The 15,180-nt window shown below is 51.7% G+C and overlaps 1 long non-coding RNA gene across 1 annotated transcript; it reads right to left on the bottom strand.

Moving 5' to 3' along the window:
* Positions 1-7,395: 7,395 nt before the first annotated feature.
* On the bottom strand, positions 7,396-14,370 carry LOC148219306 (uncharacterized). Its single transcript, XR_015799817.1, has 3 exons — positions 14,249-14,370; positions 10,673-10,752; positions 7,396-7,533 (listed from the first exon to the last, which is right to left on the bottom strand). It is a non-coding gene; the product is annotated as an uncharacterized LOC148219306 (long non-coding RNA).
* Positions 14,371-15,180: the final 810 nt, after the last annotated feature.

Raw genomic sequence — 15,180 nt, forward strand, 5'->3', positions numbered from 1 at the left:
AGCTTGGCAGTGCCAGGGGACACGTATCCATGGGGTGGCAATGCTGGTGGGCGTGGCAGTGTGACAGTGACAGGCCAGGCCGGGGTGGCCCTGCCGGTTCCGAGCCAGTTTGGTCGGTCTCTGTGCCGGTGTTGTGGGGCCACCGTCAGTGGCACAGGGACACGCAGGGATGTGGGAGTGACAGGAGGAACTGGGCACACCAGGGGGCTGTGCCAGGCCAGCACCTCCCACTCCTGGCCCTCATCCTTGAGAAGGTGGCACGGGGACACCAAAAGGGGTTGGGAACATTGGGGACACAGTGGTGGTTTGGGGACATGGAGGTCCTCAGGCCATGGAGGTGATTTGGGACACCGGGGTGATTTGGGGACACTGAAGTGCCTCAGTGCCACCCCCAGCACTGTTTCCCTGTCCCCACAGTACCTGGCTGTCCTCAACGAGACCCTGGGCCACTACCCCTACTCTGGCACTGGGGGTGGCACCAGGGGTGGCACTGGGCCGTGGCTGTGCCTTCGACATTGACCCCAGCATCATCACCAGTGGGGACACTTGGGGTTTGGGAGTTTGGGGTGCAGGGTTTGGAGTTTGAGATTCGGGGTTTGGGATGCTCTCAGGGGATTTGGGATGCTCTCAGGGGATTTGGGATGCTCTCAGGGGATTTGGGATGCTCTCAGGCCATGTGGCGTGGTTCCAAGAGGTTTGGGAGTTGAGTTTTGGTTTGGGGTTTGGGTTTGAGGTGCAAGGTTTGGGATGGTCCCAGGGCATTTGGGGTTTGGGGTTTGGGATGGTCCTGGAGCTTTCAGAATGGTCCTGGAGCATATGAGATTCAGGATTTGGGAAGTCCCAGGGGCTTTGGGCTCTTGGCATTCCCTGACCCCAGTCCCACACAGTGCCTGGGGGTGCACCCTGGGGACCCCTGGCCACTGGCACTGGACGGCACTGACAGCAACTCCACCCTCCAATTCCACAGGTAAATCCCCAAAACCCCCAAAATTCCCAAAAATCCCACCCAGGGACGTTTCCCATCCATAAAATCCAAGTGTGGGATTTGTGGTCCCTTTTTCCAAATTCCTGCATGGGATTTTGGGGTGGAATTTTCCTTTCCCAGGATTCCCTTTTCCCTTTCCCAGGATTTTTTTTGAGGAATTCTTGGCCAAGTTTTCCGTTTCCTGTTGTTTTTTTGGGGATTTTGGGGCATAATTTTTCCATTTTTAGGGTGTTTTTTTTTGGATTTTGGGAACTCTTGAGGTTTTTTTGGGATTTCAGGTGGAATTTTCCATTCTCCTTGGATTTTTTGAGATTTTGGGCTGGAAATTTTCCTTTTCTCATTGTTTTTTTTTTTGGGGATTTTGGGGTGGAATTTTAATTTTGGGGGATTTTGGGGTCAGATTTTTCCTTTTTTGTTTTTTTTTGAGACTTTGGGAACTCACAGGGGATTTTGGGGCAGATTTGTTGCCTTTCCTGTTCTTGGGGATTTTTTTGGGGGCTAAATTTTCCCTCTTTCATTAGTTTCTTTGGGATTTTGAGGTGAATTTTTCCCTCTTTTTGGTGATTTTGAGGCGTCATGTGATTTTTTTTGTCCTCTGAGGCTGATCTGTGTCACCATGAAGTTCCAGCTCGAGGCCATGGACATCCAAACGCTGCTGAACCACAAAATCCCCGGCTGTTACACCTTCAGTGACACTGACTGTCCACAAGTGTCCCTAAATGTCCCGAAGTGTCCCCTGAATGTCCTTCTCGTATCCTCCCATGTCCCTTTCGTGTGCCTCATGTCTCTCCTGGTGTCCCACTCGTGTCCCTCTCGAGTGTCCCTTGGCTGTTCCCTGGTACCTCTGTGGCCTCACAGCCGGTGGGTGCTGTGACAGTGATGGTGATGATGGCAGTGACAGTGACAGCGTGTCTTAGTTTGAAAGTTTCTGCTAAGAAAGGCAGGAGCTCCTCTTTGAAATGGAAAATGCAGACCCCCCCCCCCCAGGCAAAGATTTGGGGGTAGGAATAACAGTTCTTTACTGATATAATACATATATATATATATGTATATATAAAACCAGGCAAACAAAACAACAACAACTACTAAATTAACAAGAGAACAGAAACCCAGTAACAGTTCTCTCGGCCCTGGACACCTTTCCCCCGTGGTGCAGTTGCCGTTCCAGCCGGCGGGGCAGAGATGTGGCGATCGCAGGCGGCTGCAGGGGCGCTGGCGGTGACGGTGGCTGTGTCCCCACGGCAAGGGTGGAGGGGACAGACGCTGCTCACGGATCTTGGGGGGCAGTGTCGGTCCCGGTGTGCGGTCACTGCGCTGCAAAGAGAGAGAAAGGACAGCAACACACACCGAGCTCTTTTGGGGAAAAAAAGGCCAATTTATTGTACGGACATCCCGTATTTAAAGTGCAGCCAGGACAGGACAGGAGTTCATTGGACAATTGGGACAAACATCCCCTGGGACAGCATGTCCGGATGTCCCCTGGGAAAGACACCAGGTGTTAATCTTTATTATGAATTCCTTTGTGTTTTTCACCAAGTTATCACTCTGGGAGACTGCCTTGTAGGAATCTTTGCTTTGGGACGGTCGGGACAAACTCAGGCGCTCCTTTTATTCTGGTCTTAAAGTTTGCAGTTTATTTCGTCGGGTGTGGGTTTATATAAGGCCCTGCTGGGAACTGCAGCCACAGCTCAGAGCAGGGCGGAGAGAGGGATAAAATGAGAGTAAGAAAAAGGAACTTAAGAAAGTAAGAACGAAGAGAATAAAAGCATAAGAGAGTAAAAGCATAAGAGAGTGATTTTCCCGTTTACAATACATTAAATCTTCTTCTATGTTGAATATTCTAATTTTCACTAACCAATCTAATACAAGATACAAATTCTCTAACATTTGCATGCAACCTATAGGAATCACTATATTACCATATTTTACTGCTTTTCTCATCTCTAAATTTTATCTGGGACCTTTCCTGCCATGCCTAGGGAGGATGTCTGTTTGCTCTTTGGTATTTGCAGCATCTAACATTATCTAAACAAAGGGGCCTTCAGGCATTCAGTTGCTTTCAGCCACACAGTCAAAAATTGCTGCCATTTCTATTTCGCTTATATTTTCCATATTCTCAAAGTCTTTTGCTGGGCACTCGTATTTATAAAGTTTCCCTAATTCATCCTTCCCAACACTGCCTCCCTTAACTGAAGCTGCAGTCAGCTTAGCCTGGGAATGGAGCTGAGAGTCAGGAGAAACCCAGGCCTGAAAGGAATTGCCAAGCTGCAATTTCCAAGCTCTCTAAATGTGTGTGTCCACACCGGTGTTCCAGCAGGCTGCGTGTCGTGGCAGGCTGAAGCCCGAGGGTGTCCGAGCAGGGGCTGCGGGGTTACAGAGCCGAGGAAAGGCAGATCCCGGCCTTGGGATGACAGGGCGAGGTCTCTGCAGCGGGCTTGGGTTCTTCTCCGAGCCAAAGGAATGGGAGAGCGAGCAGAGCAGCTGCGCCCACCTCTCCTTTACCTGCCCCTGATCTCGCCGTGTTCTCCCTCTTCCCACCCCCCCGCCACCCTGCGAGAGAAACTCCAAAAAAAAAGGGACAGGGAGTCCCCTCCCCATGTTACTAGCCATCTTAGCATGTCAATGGGAAAAAATTCCAGACTGAGAGGAGAGGGGAAAAGAAAGAAAAAAACGACCCCCAACACAGTGACACTGACAGTGATGGTGACAATGACCGTGCCACCCAGTGTCCCCAGGTCACATTTGACAACTGCGTCCATAGCAGGCGAGTGCAAATCCGCCTCGACACCCATCTGGGAGTGCCACCACCCCTCGCTGCCCAGCAGAAGGGACAGTGGGTTACAATGGATGACGGGAGACAGGGGGACAGGGGGACACGGTGATGGGGTACCAGGTGCCCCGCCACCTCCGTGCTCTGGGCACAGGCAGGACGAGAGACATTTCCGTGGCGCCCCAACCACACTTCCCTGCCAAACCCGCTCCCCTCACACCTTGGGGACACCCCTGACTCCCTCTGTGCCACCCTGGGGTGCCCCTCAGTCTGGGGGGGGCTTGGTGGTACCGCAGGACCCCCTCTCTGTGCAATCCCCGAGGTGTCACCTTCGCTTTTTGTCACTGCCACCTGCCCATCTGTCATCAGCGCCCCAAAGCGGGGCGTGCCCCACATCCTACAGGAGGGTGGCGACAACATTTCTGGGGTCATGCCCAGCCACTTCCACTCCCCGCATCCCCCTGAGGATGCTGCGCGACCCCGCGCTGCCCTGGATGTAGCATCCCCTGAGGGCACCTAGGGGACTTCAGGGACTGTCCCCGTGGTGCCTCTGCTGCTGCGTCCGCGCTCAGCCCGGGTTCCTGCCGCGACTTCCCCATGTGACCAGGCAGGAGTTTGTCACACCCTCACCTTCTCCTCTTCCTCCTCTTCCTCCTCTTCCTGCTCCTTCTCCCGCTGAGGACGTGATGTCACTGCTCCAGCTGGGGACGCGCCGGTGACACCGGGGGAAAACCGCGGGTCACCCCTCGAAGGGACTGCGGGTTCGCGGTGGTTCCTGGAGTCCCCCCGATGTGACAGCTGTGGGGCTCGGGATGCTCCGGTGACAATTTGGAGGGGTGGGCGCTCGTTTTGGGGTCTCCAGGGTGGGTCCTGAGGTCTCCTCCCATCACCACAAAGTCAGCCCCTGCCTCAGTTTCCCCCTCGCTCTGCAGGGACCACCCGGAGCTGATGTTCTGGAATTGGGTTTATTTTGGGGGGGTTTTGGGGTTGGGCTTCTGGGGTGGGCTGGTGTGGCCAGTGGGGTGAGCCAGGGTGTGGCCAGGCTGGTGGGGGGCTGCAGAGCCAAGGGCTGTCCCGACCAGGGTCCATCTGGACCAGTGTCCATCCAGAGTGGGATCCATGGCTCTGGTGTCCATCTGGACCAGAGTCCAACCTCTCCTGCTCCCATCCACCCCAGGCTCCCTGGCCAGGGCTGCTCCTCACTGCAGAGTGGACAAGAACCATGGTCAGTCCCAAGATGACCCCAAACCCCCTCCCACCAACCTCACCAGGTCACCCACCCTGACCCCGGGGTCACCGGTGTCCCCTGGCAGCCAGGCCAGCTCTGGATCTCTGGGGAGAGGAGATCCACAGACCCGGGCCAAGGACTCGAGGGCATCCAGGATGGTGAGCACTGAGTCCATGGGGTGTGGGGGGACAGCTGGGGAGATGTCTGTGGGGAAGGGGGCTGGGGTGGAGGGGAGTGAGGGCGGCTGAGAGGTGCAGAGGGGGTTGGAGGAGAGGGATGCACCCAAAAATGTTCTGAAGTCAAAAGGAGGGTGCCCAAAATTGGGGGAAAGGATGGAAAGGATCCAAACAAGCACAGAAAGGACCTAAAATAGGGGGCAATGAACCCAAAAGAGGGGAAAAGGACCGAAAATGGAGGGGAGAAGGATCCAAATTCAGAGGACAAAGGACGTCATGGGGTGTTGCAGAGTGTCACAGCGTTTCCCTACCTGTGCCAGGGCGAGCACAGATGCTCAGAGCCAGGAGCAGCCATGGGAACATCCTGAGGGACATAGGGACACATTGAGGGATACAGGGACACCCTGCAGGACACGGGGACACTGCAGGATGGGTCCCCTCAGAGGACCCAGGACCTCAGGGACTTTGGCCCCAGCAGGGCCATTGGGGGAGGGATGGGGACACATGGAAAGGGACAGGGAGACACGGCAGAGGATGGGGACATACAGAGGGGAGGGGACACGATGTCACCAGGACACACAGCAGGGGACAATGTCACCACACCTGTGGGGATGCTGCCACCAGGACACTCCTGGTGACATCCAGCACAGGGCCACGTGACACCACGGGTGGCACTGACCCTTGCCCTGTCCCTTAATGCCGTTGGGGTCCCCTGAGCATGGTGGCCCTGGGACACCCTGGTGGCTGTCACTTGCTTCCCGGCCACTTGTCACCAGCTGAACAAATTCCACCGCCTGCCCTGCTGGGTGGTGACATTTGGCTAGGACACTGTGGTGGTGACAGTGGGGATGTGGTGGCAGGAGCTGCATTGGGCATTGCTTTGCCATGGCCAAGGTGAAGGTGCTGGTGGCACTGTGGTGGCACAGGTGGTGGCATTGATGCTGTCCCAGTTCATGTTCCCATCCATGTCCGTGTCCCCCCATGGCCCTACCCATGTCATTGTCCTCCACATGTCCCCCCCATCCATGCCTCAGTTCAATGTCTTTATTTTTACCCCAGTTTCAGAATTTTCAAAGGGATGAACAGAAATATTTTGGTTTCAAGGCCAAAACAAAAGGATTTACTTGTCCCTGCTGGCAGAGCATCCACATGCTTGGCTGGGTGGGAAGAAACTTTTTTGGAGGCGTTTCCACCCCACTGTCTCCAGAATCAGGGGTTTTGCCCCAGTCTGTTCCCATTTGGCTGTGGAAGGTGCCCATGGGCGAGAGAGAATTGAAACGATGGATTTAAATTGCAGAAGATCTCCAAGGCCACCCAGTGTTGCTTCATGCCACCAGAAGATGCAAAAAGTGAGATTTTTCTGGGGTCAGAAGTCGACAAATGTGCTCTCCACAGTGGATTTCTGATGTTGGTCAGTGGATGTGTCCAGGTGCCCACAGGGAGCCGGGAGGATGTGGAGCCCCCAGCCAGGTGTGTTCCCAACAGGGATCAGCAGCACCAGGGGTCATTGGGGCTCTGCCCACTGGGGATCATCCAGCGTGGATCCTGCCATAGGGGATGGAGCTGGAGCAGAGCACGAAGCTCTTCCCTCACTTGGCTCGCACGGCTTCTGAGGCTTTTTCTGGCCCTAAAATGGGGTTTTTCACCCTTTCCTCTGGTCTAGCTCAGCTGTTAGGGTGAAGCCTTCCGGGCCCTTGCCTCATGGACGTAAATAAGATAACAAAAGAGGCTCTTTCCCCTGATGAAGTTGCCGGGTTTATTTCTTGTCGGTAAAAGAGCGAGGGAGAAAGAGAGAAAGAGGTCAGGGGGCACAGATCTTTTCTAGGGTCTGGAAAGGGGGTGGCGGGGAGAAATTGGATCCCAGCCAGCCAGGTATGGCCAGGAGGGGAGAGGGACCAAGCTACAGGGCATAGCAGGGGTCACGGGATGTACCATTTACAATGCATCTAGGAAACGCAACATCTCCCCGTTTTTTGTTTAACAAAGCTGAAAGAAGGATATTAGTTTGATTCAAATTATGATTTTGCCCCCCACCCTGTGAGTCCCCAGCTTTTGAACAGTCCATTGAACCAATCTTCAGATTCTTGCTTCACTTGTCCGATTAAGTTGTTCATATTTCGGAGGGCAGCATGGATGTTAGGGGCTCTCGAGGTCAGGTCCATACAGCAAAGTCCTTCAAATTCCTGGCACTCATGTCCGTGCAGTAGCAAGAGAAAATCTATAGCAGCACGATTTTGGAGTGTGTGTGCCAGGGTCACCCAGATGTTCTGACGTGGCTGAGGGACGATTCCTGCAGCTGCTAGACTGTTCAGTGTTAACAGGAAGACAGCTTGAATGGGGTTCATCCCAGGACCTAGAGAAGGGAAGCTTTTCTCTAAAAGGAAAGACAAACATTATAAAACCTGTTAAAAGTCTCTATCTGCCGGAATGTCATCCTTTAGGAGGATTTCTTTTCCTTTTTTCCTGTTTCCCACTGTTAAAGTGACGTACCACAGGTGGACTCATGTTCTCAAATGAACAATTCAGGAAATTGATAGCAAACATGGCTTTGCAGAGCTTCTGCTGTGGAGACATCCACGCAGTTGAACTGCTCTGTTTAGCCAAAACCTGCTTGAGCATCTGATTGGCTCGCTCCACTATACCTTGGCCTGTGGGGGAGTGGGAGGTGCCAGTTTTATGTTCCACTCCCCACTGCTGGACGAATTCCAGGAACTCCTTGGACTTATACGCTGCGCCCTGATCAGTTTTGATTTCCCTAGGGATCCCCAACACTGAAAAGGCTTGCACTAGGTGTTGTTTGGCATGCATAGCCCTTTCTCCTGCATGGGCAGAAGCATAGACTGCACCTGAATCCGTGTCAATGCTAACATGCACACATTTGAGGTGACCAAAACTAGGAATGTGTGTGATGTCTGTCTGCCATACCTCACAACTGCCAAGACCTCGGGGGTTTACCCCCATGCCTATTGAGGGCATGGTGTGCAGCTGACAGTTGGGACAGGTGGCCACAATGGCTCGAGCCTGACTCCGTGTTAGCTGGAACTGACGCATCAGACCTGGTGTATTCTGGTGATACTGCTGGTGGCTCAGCTTTGCCTGTTGGAAGGTGTCAGGAAGGCGTGCTGGTTCTGCTGGGGTTGCTGGTTCTGCTGGGGTTGCTTGTTCTGCTGGGGTTGCAAGGGAGTCTGCCTGACGGTTCCCTTCTGCAATTTCGCCTGGCAAATCTGTGTGATCTCACATGCATCACATAGAACGGGTGTTCTCTATGAGAAATCAAATAAATTAGTTTGGAAAGCAACCTGAAAAGCTGCTGATTCTCGATGTTTCTGAGCACTGCCTGCTCTGCCCTGGACACTATCCCCGCTACATAGGCTGAGTCTGTCACCAAGTTTATTGGCTCTGAGAACTTCTCAAAGGCTCTTACCACTGCTGCTAGTTCAGCTATCTGGGGTGATCCCTCCACAAACTCAACACCAGCTTCCCAATGCTGAGTCTGGGGATTTCTCTAAGTCATCACCGACTTGTGGGATGCCCCAGATGCATCCGTGAACACTGTGAGAGCTTTGAGTGGTCTCCGACTCCTCTTCTCATGAGGAATGAGGTGGAATTCCTCATTAAACAGCTTGTGAGACAGGGCATGGACTGATATTTGTCCTCTGTAGCTGTCCAGGGCTAATTGGAGTCTGGCATTGCTCTGGAGCAAATGCTCAAACATCTCTTTAGTCAATTTTTCAGGAGAGTTCTTTCCCTCCTCAGACAGTTTAACAGGGAGGTGAATACATGTGGAGTCACAGCCAGCCAGTTCATACAGTCTCATCCTTGCTTTCCGAATCAGTTGTGCTATTAACTCTTGTGGCTTAGTGATAGTTTTGGATCTTTGGTGGGAGAGGATAGACCCACTCTATGATTAAGAGTGACTCTCTCTGCTCCTTGATCCGTTGGAATATTAACCCGTGTAAGTGTGGCAGTTTTCCTAGGACAATGAATTTGAAGGGCAGCTCGGGCTGGTAACGGTGAGCTTGCCTCTCTCCTAAGGTCTTTTGTACCTTTTCGATTGCAGTCTTTGCCTCTGGGGTCAGTTCCCTGGGAGAAAGCAGCTCTCTCTCCCCCTTCAATAAATTGAAGAGAGGTTCTAGGTCCTCATTAGTGAGGCCCAGCCAGGGCCTAACCCAATTCAATGACCCACACAGGGAATGGAGATCTGCTAAGGTTTTTGGATTACAATTAATTTCCAATTTCTGCGGAACAATGGTCCATGCAGTAATTTCCAGGCCCAGGTACTTCCAAGGTGGCATCCTTTGGACTTTGTCCTCCTGCAATTCAAATCCAGCAGAGGTTAAAACTTTAACCACTAGGTCAAGTGTGTCCTGGAGTAGAGAGTTATCGGGTGCACACACTAGCACATCATCCATGTAATGAAGGATGATGGCCTCCCCTCTCTGGGCACGCACCTGGGACAGCAGTGAAGCCACATACCACTGGCAGATGGAGGGACTACATTTCATTCCCTGTGGAAGAACTCTCCAGTGGTAGTGCTTCATTGGGGCCTCTCGATTGATGGTAGGAACCGAGAAGGCAAACCGTGGGGCATCCTCTGGGTGTAGGGGGATATGAAAGAAACAATCCTTGATGTCTAGAACAGCCAATTGCCAATCTCTGGGAAGCATTGTTGGAGAAGGCATTCCAGGTTGGAGAGACCCCATGTCCTCAATTTGTTTATTTCTCAGAGGTCGTGGAGCAGCCTCCACTTGTCTTTCCCCGGCTTCTTTATCACAAAAACCGGGAAATTCCACGCACTTGTGGTCTCTTCTATGTGGCCTTTAGCCAATTGCTCCTCCACAAGCTCCTCAAGCGCCCTGAGCTTCTCCTTACTCATTGGCCACTGTGCTACCCACTTTGGGGTATCATCTAGCCATTTCAATTTTTGGGTAGGGCGCCCCACAGTGGCCGCTTCTAAAAATCCCGAGGAGTTTTAGGAATAATCAATTTCACCCCCCACTGGGACACGGTGTCTCTCCCCCATAGAGGGCATTTATAATCTGTAACAAATGGACGGATGCTAGCCAATTTTCCATCCGGCCCCTCAATTTGTATGATGCTTTTTGATATTTTTGCCAATTTGACTCCTCCTACACCCTGGATTCTGCCTGCCACAGGCTGAAGTTCCCAATATGACAGCCACATTCTCTCAGGTATGATAGTCACATCAGCACCCGTGTCCAGTACCCCCTCCACATGGAGGTGATCTGATCCACGGGTTAGGTTGCATGCCAGAGAAGGTTTGCCCTCACCCACCATTTCTGCCCAGTAGACTTCAGGTGATTTTCCATCTACTGGAACCTCCACTGGAACAGGAATGGCCTGGGCAAAGATTTGTCCCTCAGCCAGGTAATATGGTGGTAGAGGACATCGTGCCAGGAGAATGAGGCTAGTTATGCTTCCCTTGATGGTCATGGGAACCACCTCAATCTCTAGGGGTGTGTGTGCTGTGTCACCGACAACAAAGTACTCACTGTCCAGTTTCATGTGGTTTAACGTCACGTCCTGTGTACTGTTAGGTAAGTCCACTGTTATGACTGTCCAATCAGGTGACCTGAAATGAAAACCTCTGGTAGTCACAAGCCTAAAACGGCCTAGTGGCTTCCAAACCTTGTTAACTGAACCTTTGATATTTTCATTGACATACATCCCCACACCCTCTAGCCCATCCTCCCCCTTTTTGTTTATGAAGAGAGAGTCTTTTGCGAGTGTGGAGCCCGCAGTATTTATAGCCGAGCGCGCTATGGTGTTAATGGCGGGTACGCGCTGTAAAGTTAGTTTTTTTGTTTGTTGGTCTTCTTCTGTTTCTGGTTGTGTGGACAGTCCCTGGCGAAGTGTCCTGGCTGCTTGCACTGGAAGCAGATGATGTGCTGCAGTTGCTCTGGTGACATTGGTTGCTTCTTGGCTTCTGGTGTCACAGCTGCCATGGTCCTTGGGTGTGCCAGTCCTGGATTTCTTTCGTGTCCACTGAACAGTTCTGCTTTTCTGGCGCAGGCTTCTATCATCTGTGCTAAGCTAGGTGCTGGCTCTAGGGGAAGGCCAAGAATAACCCTATGGCAGGTTTCATTAGCATTCCTCTGAGCCGTCTCTTTAATTAATTCAGCTTGTAATACTGGATCAGACACCTGTCTTTACACTTGCGCACAGAGGCGGTCCACAAACTGTAAGAAATTCTCAGAAACAAACTGTTTAATGTTAACATAACTGCCTTTAGTATCTACTGTTGGTAATTGATTAAAAGCCTTTTCTGCAACATTGTATATTTTATCCAGGACAGACTTGGATAGTACTCTGGTTTGGCTTTCGGGGCAATGCCAATCCTTCTCCCCACATAGGTATTCATATGTTATGTCATTATTATCAGCATCTTTTGCATCATCAGAGCTTTGAAGAAGCTCTTGTAAAAGCACTTTCAAAGATCTTTTCCACAGGCTTTCCCATAGATCATATTCTGAGGGAGTTAACAGACACCGGAAAAGCTCTTTGATATCATATGGAACCAGTTCGTTTGAGTTAAAGGTGGTTCTCATCATGCCTTTAAAGATTACTATTTCTGCCAAATTCTCTCTGTACTTTACAAATTTCCTTTTTATCTTGATAGGACAAAGGTTGATAACTTCTTTTACCGTTTCTTTTATCAAGATAAACTACAAGAGCAACTGATGGTATATACTCTTCTCCCAGGTGTTGACTTCCAGGGCTGGGCATCCCCCCCCCCCCCACCCGGTTTGGGGGGCTGCCCACCCCCCCCCCCCCCCCACCACGGGGACACCATCCGTCCCCCAGGGGCTGTGAGCTGATCCCTCCCCATCCCCACCACCACTGGCACTGAAACGAGCAGGGGCTCCATTGCCCTCCCTCTCCTGCAGTAGCTTGGAGGGAAGGAATGTGAAACCGGAGCAGGGGTGTGGTGGTGGAATTCAGGGTTGTAACACCTGTGGGCGGGGTCGCCAGGTACCGTGCAGGGTGGGGTCTTGGAGGGGGGAGGGGGCGGTGGAGCCGAGGGCAGGGATGGGTTATGGGAGGGGACAGGGTTAGGGGCAGGGACCGGAGGGTGAAGGGGGTTGCGGGATGAAGGAGGAGACACGTGGCTGTCACCATATGGGACCCCCCCTCTCCCTGTACTGCATGGCCAGAGCTATCTGTGACCCCAACCCTGACCTGTCCAGATGTGGCCACGTGTCCGTGGCCCAGAGGGGAAGGGAACAAGGAAGGAGAGCTGATAATTTTCGAAAAATTATCAGAACCGGGATACTGGGGAGGACCCAGGGACTCAGAGCAGCCACAGCCGTGCTGGGCACCCTGCACCCCCCAGGGAGACCCGTGGGTCCCCTCCAGGTCTGGGTTATAGGGTTTTGGGGAAAGGGAAGGTGAGTCTGAACCGTTTTGCTGCTGCTGTCTGTTGTTTTCTGTCTGAATTAAAAGTTTCCGAATTTGTAAGAATATCAGGAGGAATACAGAAGCTGTTTTGTCTCCATTTTCCATTTTTAAAGTTAATAAATCCCGTATTTCATCCCAAAATGAAATCGAATTTATATTTTGCAATTCAAAGTCAGATTTTTCAACAGACAGCCAGCTGGCAAAACGGGCTAATTTTTTCTTAGATATTAAAACATTTCCTGAACTTAATATTTCCCTTAGTTGGTTTCTTATACTCTTTTGTAAGGCAGATTGCTGTAAGCCCATGATGTTTAACAATTTGCCACTGTATCTACCCCACTACAGTTAAAACACAGGAAGAGAGTTAGTTGTTAAAACGTGCCAGGTACACCACGGTTTTCAGGCTTTACTGGATGTGGAGCTGATGTTAATTTTGCCGTTTCTGTCAGTAAAACCCACGTGGCGCCCGCGCTGCTGTAGGGACCGACCCTGCCGCAAAAACCGCAAAAACCGGAAAAAAATGGAAAAAAACCCCGTGCCACCGCTTTGAAACTGACCAAAGCTGTCTGCCTGCCGTGCCGTGCCTGGGGTGGCCGCGTCCAGCTCCACGTGGCCGCGGGCTGCCGAGCCGCGCACGCCGCGCACACGCCCACGCCGCCTTTCGTCCCGAGAACGGCGCCGGGCAGGCAAAATGCCACCGGTGAGACCTCCCTGCAGAGCTCCGGGAACCCACCCACCACGAAAGGAGGATTCCACTCAACTTTTCTCTTGCAGGCAGAGTCGTCTGTGTAACTGTAGTGGGTCTACGTCCAGAACCGGCCTGCCTGGGCTCCTGACAGGCTCACGGTTCGTGCTTAAAAGTCTTCGAACTGCACAAAATGCAGCTAAAAGAAATTTAAGCTAGTTGATCAGCTCCAAGGCTTCTTGAATCCTGAAAATAGGAGTCACAGCCGGTCGTGGGGTGCTCTGTAGAGACCGTCCACGTTGGGGCGCCAACTGTCGGCTTTTTCTCGGCCCTAAAAATGGGGTCTTCACCTTTCCTCCGGTCTAGCTCAGGTGTTAGGATGAAGCCTCCTGGGCCCTTGCCTCATGGATGTAAATAAGATAACAAAAGAGGCTCTTTCCCCTGATGAAGTTGCAGGGTTTATTTCTTGTGGGTAGCGAGGAAAAGAGGGAGAAAGAGGGAAAAAGAGACAGAGATCAGGGGGCACAGATCTTTTCTAGGGTCTGAAAAGGGGGGCGGGGAGAAATTGGATCCCAGCCAGCCCTGTATGGCCAGGAGGGGAGAGGGACCAAGCTACAGGGCATAGCAGGGGTCACGGGATGTACCATTTACAATGCATCTAGGAAATGGAACAGTTCTGGAGGCAGCAGCCTCCTTTATCCTAAACTCCCAGGTGCACATTGCCCTCTTCCTTTCCTCATTGGCTGAGGTACTATGAAGGTACAGCCATCCCAAATTGCCTACCCCATATCCCGTCTTGAACCTGTCATTTTACCCCAAAGTTCATAACCCCAAGCTCATGCAGACCCTTGTCTGTTTCAGGAGCCAAGCTGACTGGGCTCTGTAATAAACCTGTTGCTTGCAGTTAGTAGAGAACTTAAGACCCATTTCAAAGATATTAACATCCATACTTTCAGTCATTGAATTATCTTTAAAGACAACTTACTCGTCAGTCACAAAGGACTCCTCAGTTCCATGAGGCCCCACAGTGTCACAACTGGCCCTTGGTTCCATGAGTCACCACAGTCACTGTCAGAGGCTGGATGAGATCAATGTCCCAGACACCTCAGGATGCTCAGAGTACTCTGTGTAGGGCCAGGGCCGGGTCAGGCCTGGGACTGTGGTGGGACAGAGCCCCGCCCCCAGCCCTGGCCTGGCACAGCTGTCAATCAATCACACAGCAGGGGTGGTGTTACCCAGCTCTGATTGGCTGAGCTGTCAATCAGTCACACATCAGAGGTGATGTTAAGCCAGCTCTGATTGGCCAATCTGTCAATCAATCACACATCAGAGGTGATGTTAAGCCAGCTCTGATTGGCCAATCTGTCAATCACACAGTAGGGGCAGTGTAAACCCAGCTCGGATTGGCTGAGCTGTCAATCAGTCACACACTAGCAGCAGGTACAAACCCTGACTCTGATTGGGCAAACAACTGGAAATCCCACCCAAAGGGCGGGCCCATACAGGCTCAGGGGATTAAAAGCTGGAGCTCCAGGTCAGCTGTGGTTTGGATCCTGTTGTCTGCTGGGCTTCTTCTGTGAGCCATGCTGGAACTTGAGCAGCTGGTACCTGTATGCCTTTCTGTCTATGGATCTTCTGTGCTTCTGTTGTTCTCTATTTCTTTGTCTAATCCTACTTACCTGGAACATTTTTGGGTAATTTAACATCTTCAGGGTTAAAGGGTTTTAGGTTAAATGGTCTTGTGTTAATTAAGTTAATGCTATGAAAAGGGTTTTATGGTGAGTTGGAGCTTGTATAAATCCTTCTGCCCAAGTTCTTTGATTGTTTATATTTTACCAGTAAAATTTTATGTCATTTGGACCTCTTAGCTCAATTGGTTGGAGCAGGGTGCTTGTATCACTGAGGCTGTGGGTTCAA

The sequence above is a fragment of the Sturnus vulgaris genome, unplaced genomic scaffold (assembly GCF_052056855.1).
Source record: "Sturnus vulgaris isolate bStuVul1 unplaced genomic scaffold, bStuVul1.hap1 Scaffold_155, whole genome shotgun sequence".
Taxonomy (NCBI): domain Eukaryota; kingdom Metazoa; phylum Chordata; class Aves; order Passeriformes; family Sturnidae; genus Sturnus; species Sturnus vulgaris.